Genomic DNA, 10577 nt, shown 5'->3' on the forward strand with positions numbered 1-10577 from the left:
AATTGTTTTATATAAAATTATTAAATATTTAAAATTTATAAGTTAAATTTAAATTGTGTTGTGATCGTATAAAAGTCGAAATTAAATTATTAATAATCTATAAAATTTACAATTATTTAAATCCATTAGAGCCCATCCAACTGAGAGAAAATCTAAACTCAAAAATTCAAATTTAAATTTCCGAACCTAGAAAAATAAAAAATCCAAAGAAGAAAAACATGTGGATTTAAAACCATATTATTAAACATGTGAATTTATCAAATTTTCCTTATTCATAGGATAATAAATTTTAAAGGTTAATTGATATAAATATTTGAAGGAATTAAAATTGGTTGTTTTTATAATTTTAGATATTATTAGAAATTTAGCATATTGGTTTAGAAATTATTAATGCTAATGTAATTTGTAAAATTTGTGTTGATTTTGTATTTGTCATATTGCATTCACCGAAAAGAAAATAAATTTTAATTCATCAGAGGTTAATTTGACTTAATTTACACTATATATTAATATTATAATTTAGTTTATATAATTTTCAAAATTTTCCTAAGATATTTCACGCAGTTGGATAATCCTTATTTTGCTACCCTAGGATCTCAATTGCTATAATTAAAATATTGACAAGTTTGTTTTAGTTTTAGGCAATGGCATCATACACTCTCAAAACATCTACTTCATACTTTCTTTTCCTGCTACATTCACATTTTTACTATTCCATCCTTGCCAACTTGTAATCCTCATCTTCTCCAACTAATCCTACAGTTTTTGGGACTTGTTTAGCATTAACGACTGTTCAACATTTTGGAACCTCTAAGAAAATGGTGCAGAGCTTTGACAAAAGGGGAGAAGATGGAGAGATAGATGGGGAGAGGGACTTGTTTATGGGTCGGGTAATCCGTTCAAATTTAAAATTTGTGAAAGCCTACGCAAAAATATAAAGTTTAAAAAATGAACTTGGATAAAAAATTTAGACCCATTTAAAATATGAGTCGAGCTCCAGCTTGAACATTTAACATTTGAACTTGGCTCGACCGGACCCATTTTATAAACTTTTAATATTTTTATATATTATGTAATTTATAACATATATAAACTAAATCGATGATAGTATTATATACTACTATACTATACTATAAATTATTAAATAATAGATAAAATATAAATATGTTTTTAAAAAATAAATACGGGACCTAAAATGCTTGGATTGACTATTTAAAAATTAAAAGAAATATATCCCCATAAAATAAAATAAATTTGTGTATCCAAAATAAAAATATCCCCAAGATTTTCACATGCATGGAAAAAGAAATATATCTACTTATAGTGATCAAACATTAAATAAAATAAATGTGACACATAACCAACCAAATCTTATGGACATCCCTTTGAATATCTGTTTGGAGGACTAACATCATAAATGAATGAAAATTAATTAATATATCTGAACTGAATCCAAGTTTTGGTTTGTCTTCCATCCCTGCTTTGCAGCCACAGAAACGACAATTACTTAACTCACAGGGAAGATGGAAGGTTCCCTTTGTGGCTATAACGCCTCTGCAATTATTATTAAGCTACGTATAATTTCCTTCCTTAAATAACAGATAAGACTTTGGACATCATAGATTAGCCAAACAACACGTATGTAAATAGGGTATGGGAGCAAATTACTTTTTAATATATGCTTTTTTAGGAAAAAATTAAATTAAGCCAATGAAGGTTGGCTTAATGGTGAGTGTTAATACTACCAGGTGCAGAATTTCATTTTGTAACGGGATATTAGACACAATCACAGAAGCATATTTTGATCGCATTAGCTGGAATAGTACGAGTCTACTAAAGCCTGTATATTGAAGACTTTGTTATTAGAATTATGTACGATTTAGAAACACCACTTACTTGTCCATTAGAGAAACCACTGTTATGCAACAAATTATTTCCATTTTCAAGGGAAAAAATCTTAGTTGGAGAGTGATCTTAATTGAATGTATAGGTGTGAGGTTGCAACTTGATAAGTAACTTGAACTTAGATCACAACTTGCATTGTTGATTCATAATGGATTACTCCCTCGATAAGGCCCACACAGGTATGAAAAATTCTAAAATGCATAACTGATTCTTGTTTGCATTGTTGTTACTTTTCTTCTTCAATTGTTACTTTAGTTTCAACTTATCATACGACTGGCAAGTAACTCAACAGTAATATACAATATCAAAGCTAGACACCTAATGAATTAGGTGAGGATCCTATTGTTGATTTGTTTAGAGATGGAATGTATCTCGAGTTCAAGACCCCTATACTTGATGGCTCTAAACATGCTTATTTTAAAGCTTGGATAAGGCTGTTGAGTGGACTTAAATAATAACTTGTAATTAAGCCTCGTAGATATAGAAAAGGGTTACGAAGTCCATAACCCATTCTCTTATGCATTATTGTCACTTCTCTCTTTCTGTTGTTACTTTAGTTACAACTTAACATATAATTGATAAGCAAATCAACACTAACAACAAGGTTGCGACACTAGGAACTTTGAGATCTTAAGTTTGAGTCTCATCCTATTTAAACCATGGATGAGATCCTGTCCAGATTTGTTCTTACCTACGTGTGGATGTATTTCAATTTTCAATTCAATTGTATATTATAATGGTTAGCTCTTAGTTATGGTTATTTGGATATGTTTTATTTGTAAAGATACTTGTAACTTGAAAAAGAAAATGTTAAAAAACTCTACAAGTGATATTAAAAAGCTGTCAAGTATCTTTAAATTACATTAAAAAGTAAAAATTAATAACTAAAGGACACATGACACTTTCCTAAACTTGTTTATGGTTTTTTTTTTAATTCGGAAAAATTCTTAAATTTAATTTGAGTAACATAATTATAAATTATAATACTTTTTAAAATACAAATGAAGACACAAATTAAGTGCCAAAATCTTACATAGACTCTCAACACTGTAAAATTGGAATTTATTTATACTTGGAAGACGCTTTTTGATGTTTGAGTAAAGGATTTATAGTTATTATGATAGTAAGAGTAATGGACATGAAATGAATCGTTATGTAAGTAGGGCCTTTGTGGTATGGTGTCTTTATCTATGGAGGTTGCGTCCAAGGATTCTGTAGTTTCTTGTTTTCTCTCCAGTTTAGTTTAGGTATATGTCGTCTTGTGATGTTTGTACGTGTAATTTATTTTCTATCTCTCTACTTAATATTTGGAATTTGAGTATTCTTCTAGTTTGAGTGGGCATTCGACTGAACCGAATGAAAAAATTTCGAGTTAATAAGTCATATTTTATCATTCTAATTTGATTTGAAGTCTTTTCAAATCAAGTTGAGTGAAATGAAATTCAAGTTAAGTCAAATTGGATCAAATGAAATTGTTGGAATTAAATTAAAAATTAAACATTTCAAATTAATATCATGTTATAGTATAATTAACTTCATGTTAGAACACATAAATTTAAAATTATATATATTTGAAAACTTATTCATAGCAAAATAAGAAAAGAAGAAGAAGTAGATATTTTAGTATGATAGGCTTGAATCATTAATTCCAAAACTATTACTTTAGAAAATTTTAAATTTCTTTATATATTCTTTACAAACGTTATATTTTTAAAAATATATAAATTTTAGATTTTTATAAATATTTAAATTTTTAAAATTATTTTGAATTATTTTGTAATTTTATTAGAGAAATCAATATGCTCATATTCAAAATTGACAAGAATCAAAGAGATATTTACACAAATCATTATTCAATTATAAAATTCAACTCGACTTGAACTTGAATTATTTATTTGAATTGAGTCGAAAAAATCGCATAATTCAATTCGATTGTCTCAAAATTTAATTTTATTCAATTTTTTGAATTAAATCAAAATTTACTAACCTCAATTCATATATACCTTTTAAATCCAAATTAAGTTTTTTATAAGTAAAAAAAAAAAAACTAAGTTAAAGGAGAACAATAATTGGTTGACTCTTAAACCTTATCATTGCATGTTTTAAACAGATTTGATTGACTAATGAAGAAGATAAGGAGTCTACCTTACTTGGATATGCATGCATTAATGTCGTAATTAAACCTCTAATCTATATCTTCAGATTCAATGTCTTTGTCAAGCCCACCAGCTCACTATTTAAGTTTCCTTTTTGGTCTCTTATTCTTTATTATTTTAACATTTTCCTTTTTTATTCAACAACTTATATATATTTTTCATTATTATTTAATTCCTTCTAAATGCTATGTAAGAAATTGTTTCTGGTTAATTCTGTCTTAAGTCCCTATATTTTTCTAAATGGTATGCAGTTGCATCCCTAAATTAATTTAAGTAATTATTCTTATGATTCAGCCCTTAATCTATTTATAGTTAACATGATTCAATCAAAATAACTTGATGGTTTTAGTAATAATTTCATTCCACTTTAATCTTTCTTAATTTTGTTAACTATTTAATATAATTTTTATGCTTTTTTTAATTGTTGTATACTTATTTTAATATAAAATTTTAAAATTAATACGAATTGTTACATAATATTAAAAATAAATAAATTTATAAATTAATGGATATTATAGTAGCGGTGAAAATGAGTGAAAACTTATAGTTGGAATTATGGAGAAATTAGAATTGAAGTCCTCTCCTATTTTCCTCTTATTTCCATAAGTCCTTTTACCGGTTTAAATTATAACCTCGGTTCTTCTTATTTTATATTTATTTAAATATATGAAATTTACCAAATAATTATCTTTACTTTCACATTAATTATAAATTTTGAAAATGATCTCTTCCTTGTTATTCAATATTTTCATTTCAATTTAACTAACACTTTAAAAATAATATTTTGCCTCATAAAGGTTCTAAAAGGTTAATTAATAAATAACATACGTTTTTCATCTTAAATTAATTGAAACTTATTTTATTTATTAAATTTAGTATGTTACTAAATTAAATCAAATTAATATAAGGTTAAGTTCTAAATATAATTATAATAAAGGAATCTATAAAATTATATAAATGAAATTATTAAATTCCAAATATGATTAAATGAAATTGATTTATAGATATTTATACTTTTTGAAAAATAATATAATTTTATTTTTGAAATAAATTTAGACAATATGCTCGTATTTGAGATTTTTATTTATATCATTTTTAAATTTATTTTTTCAATTCATGTTTTTACAGAAAGAAATGTATTTTAAACTATATGCTAACATTTTAAATTTGTGATTTTTTTTCAATTTATATTTCTAAATTTTAATTTTTCTTAAAAAATTAAACTTCCATTTCTTTGATTAGTATTACTTATTGCTTTAAATATATTTTATTATCAAATATTATAAATTTAATCGATTCTAATTTCAAGTAATTTTAAAAAATAATTTATTGATAATTATTTTTACATTTGTAACAATATTATTTGTGTAATTTTAAAAAATTATCCAAACTAATTTAATACAATTTAATTATTAGGTAAAAATTAGTGTTTATTAAAACATTAAAATTTTATAATATTGACATAACCCACATATATTCCATGTTTAAATGAAACTATTTATCTTATAAATCACACCAATAAATAATTTAAAAATAAAATTCAAAACATTTCATTCAATATTTGATTTAAAAAAAAGTAAGAAATCAAGTGTCTTAAAACCCATTATTACTTCCTTAAAACAGGAGCCAAATTTAAGATAGGTTTTGGTTTGTTATAAAACTCATTATTACTTCCTTAAAACAGGAGGCATTTGAGAAGCCCCAAGGATTATTTTAAGATTAATTTTTTTTATATATTTATTTACTTAATTCAAGAAGAAGTGATATGCATATTACAACTATTTTTATGCATATATGACACTAATTAACATTAGCCGCTACAAGACATCAACAATTAATATTATGTTGAAAATATAAGTAGTTAATAATATTATGTATTGAGCAAATACACACTTTAACAGAACTTGAAAGAAAATTCTTAAAATTTGTATTATCTCCTCATAGATTTAGGTGGTAAAAGAAAGATGAAAGATTTTGGTATGGCATTGCCGTTGATGCATAGTTTTCTTTGGTATGGTTGATGTGTCGTTTTGCAGTCCCAAACCCCATTTTAACGCCCTACTGTTAGGAAGTGAGAAGTGTAAGCAAACATGATTTTGGTTTGTTTAGCTGAAAATCACAGTTTTGACATTGTTTTGTTCGCATTATTTCTGGTCCTCAGGCAGGGATTTGGGTGTCTCAACCATAATTTAATCACCAAAAAGGTTTTGTCTGTTTTATTTAATCATGTCAGATGGAGAAGTTTAAGCAGATTAGGTTTGTTGGAAATTGTGACAATAATTCATCCCTTTCTTATGTTGTAAAAGTTTTTCTTGTTTTTTAATCAACTTTTCTTGACCAAGACAATTGGAGGTTAAAATTTATTATTAGTCTCCAAAGGTGTTTGCTGCTTTTACTTCAATCTTATATTTTTTAAATTACTAAATTTTAGCCTTTAAATTTATTTATTAAATTAAGTCTACTTTTACTAAATACAAATATTATAAATAAGGAAATTAAAATATAAAATGTTGAAGTTGTAAATGGGATGTTGAGATATTTGTGCGATTTAAAAAAACATGAAAGCACCTTCCCATGGTGATCTAAAAAAATGGCTTAGGCTGTCCCCGTTGGAAAAGATACCTAAACCTAATTCTGTCCCTAGAGAATATATGATTTATGTGATGTGGGGTGGGGGAGTAAGATAATATCAGCATCCCATAACCATTCATTTATATTTGATATTATTGTTGATCCAAGGGGGCATAACTTTTCATACAATTTAACAACCTCAGGTTATAAAATTATAATGATAATTCTTTAAAATTTATAATTTTATGTATTTTTTAACTTCATAAATAAAATATTAATATGGGTTTGTGTTTTAAAAGATAGGGCATGATTTGTAATCGGTAATCATATATGTAAAAAACATTCTACTTTAGTTTCATTAAATTCAATATCAACTAATAATAATAAATTTCCTAAAACATAATTATTAAAACAATGCTGCCAAACAAGTTGAGGTTCTTGGACAGGTAGATTTTAGGTAAAACACAATTAAATCTCACTAACCCCTCACCATTACAATTGTTTTATTGGCAAGAAGAAAGTTGAGGCCCCGGCCCCCATTATAAGCCTGAAAATATTCCCACTTTTCTATGTATAATGTATGGTTTTAGGTAAGGAGGATATTTTAAAGCTTTTAGCATGTGAAGGGAGCATGCTTGGATCCACCGACAATCCACTGCTGCCCATAATCTAGGGGTTTTATGAAATTAAATTCCTAAAACAATAATGAATTATATATATATATATATATTAGGGATTTGAGGTGGTCCCTAAAAGATATGAGACCCTAAACCCCTACTCTTTCTCCAAAATTTAAACTCTAAAAAGAAAAAGGAAAACATATCACATGCATGCAAAGCATCCACATCAATGGTCCCTCTCACCTTTGCTTGCCATCTTTGTAATTTTACACTATTATGGTTTACCCATGTTTTGTATTGGGTTGACTTTTTTTATTTATGTGAAATTATAAAGTACAAATTTAAAAATTAAAATATACTTGTTATGTATTTACGATCATCAACTTGAAAATCAGATAAGGTTCGAGTCATCTACCTGCGACTTGACTGGGCCCTACCATATGGATGCATGCAAGTCTTATAGTGGGAGGTCAACAAAGGGAGTTTGCGGTCTCAGTTCGCATATGTCAAAGGGTGCTCGTAAGGGGAGTTCGCGGTTCCAGTTCGCATACACCCAAAGATTTCACATGTGGGGGGCCACGAAGTCCAACAGATAGACCTGAACAATACACGTGTCTCGCATGCATAGAGTCTACTAAGAACATCAATTCCATGAACAATAACCATGTATATAAATATTCGATTGTTCCCTTCAATAAGACACAATGGAAAATTTCTCAACAATACTCTAAGTCTTACATTTGAAATTTAATCATTCTACTTTCGGATTTAAAAATCTATTTTCGAATTATGTATAACTATGTAACATTTTAATCGAAAAGTTAGAAAAGACCAACTAGAAAAAATGAATGATGGTTGGCAGAGGTAAAGTCAGAAAATTTCAAGAGGAGGGCCGTTATAATGAACAATAATAATATTTTTAAGAATAAAAACTAATTAAAGAAAAATAATTTAATAAATAAAAATAAGCTAAAAAGAAATTTAAAATTTTATTTGATTTGATTTGCACTCCTCGATCCTTAATATCACTAAAATCATCAATTATTTCGTTTACATTAATTTTTTTTGCAATTTCTTTCTCAATGTACACAACTAAAGAATTCTCAAAAAATCATCTTCCATCTTGCTACGAAGTCGAGTCTTCACAATCTTCATAGCAAAAAAAGTACGTTCTAAGGATTCGGTTGAAACTGGAAGAGTCAACATAAGACCAATCAATTTATCAACAGGTAGGTACATGGCTAACTTTCCACTCTCAACTAAGCTTCTACAAAGTTCAAAAAATGCTGATATTTTTTTCAAATCAAGAAGCTTACATATATCAAGTTCATAATGCTTCAACTCATATGGGATACGTTCTATCTATTGTTGAGAAAAATCTTCTAGATAGAACTTGTTTACAAGAATGCAAATTTTTTCAATATCAAATAACTTGAAAAACTCCTTGGGATCTAAAGCTATAGTAAGAGTGAGAAGCTCGATAACATGTTCATTAAATCTACTCTTCAATTATTGCAAATGAGTATCTATTGTAGCAAAAAATATACCCACTCAATAATGAGGCTCCATTGTAACATCTTCCTTGTTACGACAATGACCCACAATGTATTGAGCATTCATATCTTGAAAATCCAACTCCCAAGTTTCATAAAAAGATATCAAATTTTCAACAATTCATCCCATCCATCATCTCTCAACTTTTGAATTAAATATTTTATTGTTGAAACTAAAATCATGACATTTAATATATCTTGAGAACGACGTTACAAAGCTTCACAAAGATTATCAGTAACCCCTAAAACTTCCTTCATATGGAAAATAAAAATAAACTCAAAAGATCTGAATCTATTATATGCGTAATGAGCATCTCTACGCTGAGTATAGTTGGGAGAAGTATTTTTTAGATTTTTAAGAACCGTGCTAGTAGCATTGTACATCGTTAGTAAACTAGTAAATGAGAACTCCATCCAGTCTCACCAGGACATTGTAAAGTGCCAATCTGATTCATTCCTATTCCATTTGCTAACTCATTTATGGATAGCTAACAAGTTATTTCAGCTACTTGGGATTTTTATTATTCATCATGTCGTTGGGAAAAAGAAGAAGAAATACTAACAATATCAAACAAGTTTTTAAAAAATTGATACTTTTCAACTACTTCTCTAGCTGTTGCAACTGAAGATGATAAGCAAAACAGTGAACATAATAAGCATATCATCAATCATTCAAAATCAAAGCTTGCAAGTCGTTAAATTCCCCATGCATATTGCTTGGTCCGTCATAGCCTTGACCTTGGATATTTTGTATGTCAAAACCATGTTGCAAGAGAACATTAAAAATCATATTCTTCAAAGTCAATGATGCAATATCTTTAATAAGGACTATATCAGAAAATTGTTCTTTCACCAGTCTTTGTTTATCAACAAATCTCAAAACAATTGTCATTTATAATGCTGAACTCTTTAACAATTTTTTCATGAATTACATTATGAACTCTACTGGCATAAATTTGCAATATCTCTTTTTGTATTGTTGAAGAAGTATGACTAGCATTTTGTGGAGCACTTTTCAAAACATCTTCAACTTTCTCATCATAAGATGCTAATAGTGATAACAATTCAAGAAAATTCCCAAAATTTTTTGATCTCGAGCTTTCATCATGATATCTAAAAGCACACTATTAAAATGCCAACCATCAAACAACATCTATACTAGTTTTTAGACGTAGACGATTAGTTGCAATTTTTTTTTGTTTTTCTATCAAGTGATACTTCAATATGTTGAGCTTGATTCATTAAATCTACATAAGCTTGTTGTGCATTGTTATGTAGTGAATTCAGATCTTTTCCCATATATGTTAAAAAAGCACAATTGTATCTATTGTGTACCCTTTTCCAATTACTAAAGCCACTATGAGTAAATGCACTTGATCCAAAACTACTACTTAGACTGCTATTAAAAAGAAAACAAGACAAACAAAATACTGCTTCTTTAGAAAGTGAATATTCTAACCAGGAAAATTGTTTAAACCATGATGGTTGAAAATAACAAGGATGTTTTTTCATCTTGCATATTTACCAGATACTCATATATTTCTTACGTAACCCAGGTTCACGTTTTAAGTTCGACAAATCAAATGCTTCATCTTCAACTCTAGGAATTTTAGAAGGATGAGCATCAAAGTTTAAAGGAGCAAACAATGAAGGTTGTACCTCAATTTGTTACGCTTCCGAAGGTGATTGTGTTGTCTCTGTATTTTTCTTTTTAAAAAATAAATCAATTGTTTTTGACTTCATAACTACAATATCTTAAAAGATAAAATAAA

The 10577-nt window shown here is 27.4% G+C and overlaps 1 long non-coding RNA gene across 1 annotated transcript; it reads left to right on the plus strand.

Moving 5' to 3' along the window:
- Positions 1–1626: 1626 nt before the first annotated feature.
- Positions 1627–8027, plus strand: LOC128283600 (uncharacterized). The gene is made up of 2 exons (XR_008273987.1): positions 1627–2084; positions 7648–8027. It is a non-coding gene; the product is annotated as an uncharacterized LOC128283600 (long non-coding RNA).
- The last annotated feature ends 2550 nt before the right edge of the window (positions 8028–10577 follow it).

The sequence above is a fragment of the Gossypium arboreum genome, chromosome 2, assembly GCF_025698485.1.
Source record: "Gossypium arboreum isolate Shixiya-1 chromosome 2, ASM2569848v2, whole genome shotgun sequence".
NCBI classification, from domain to species: domain Eukaryota; kingdom Viridiplantae; phylum Streptophyta; class Magnoliopsida; order Malvales; family Malvaceae; genus Gossypium; species Gossypium arboreum.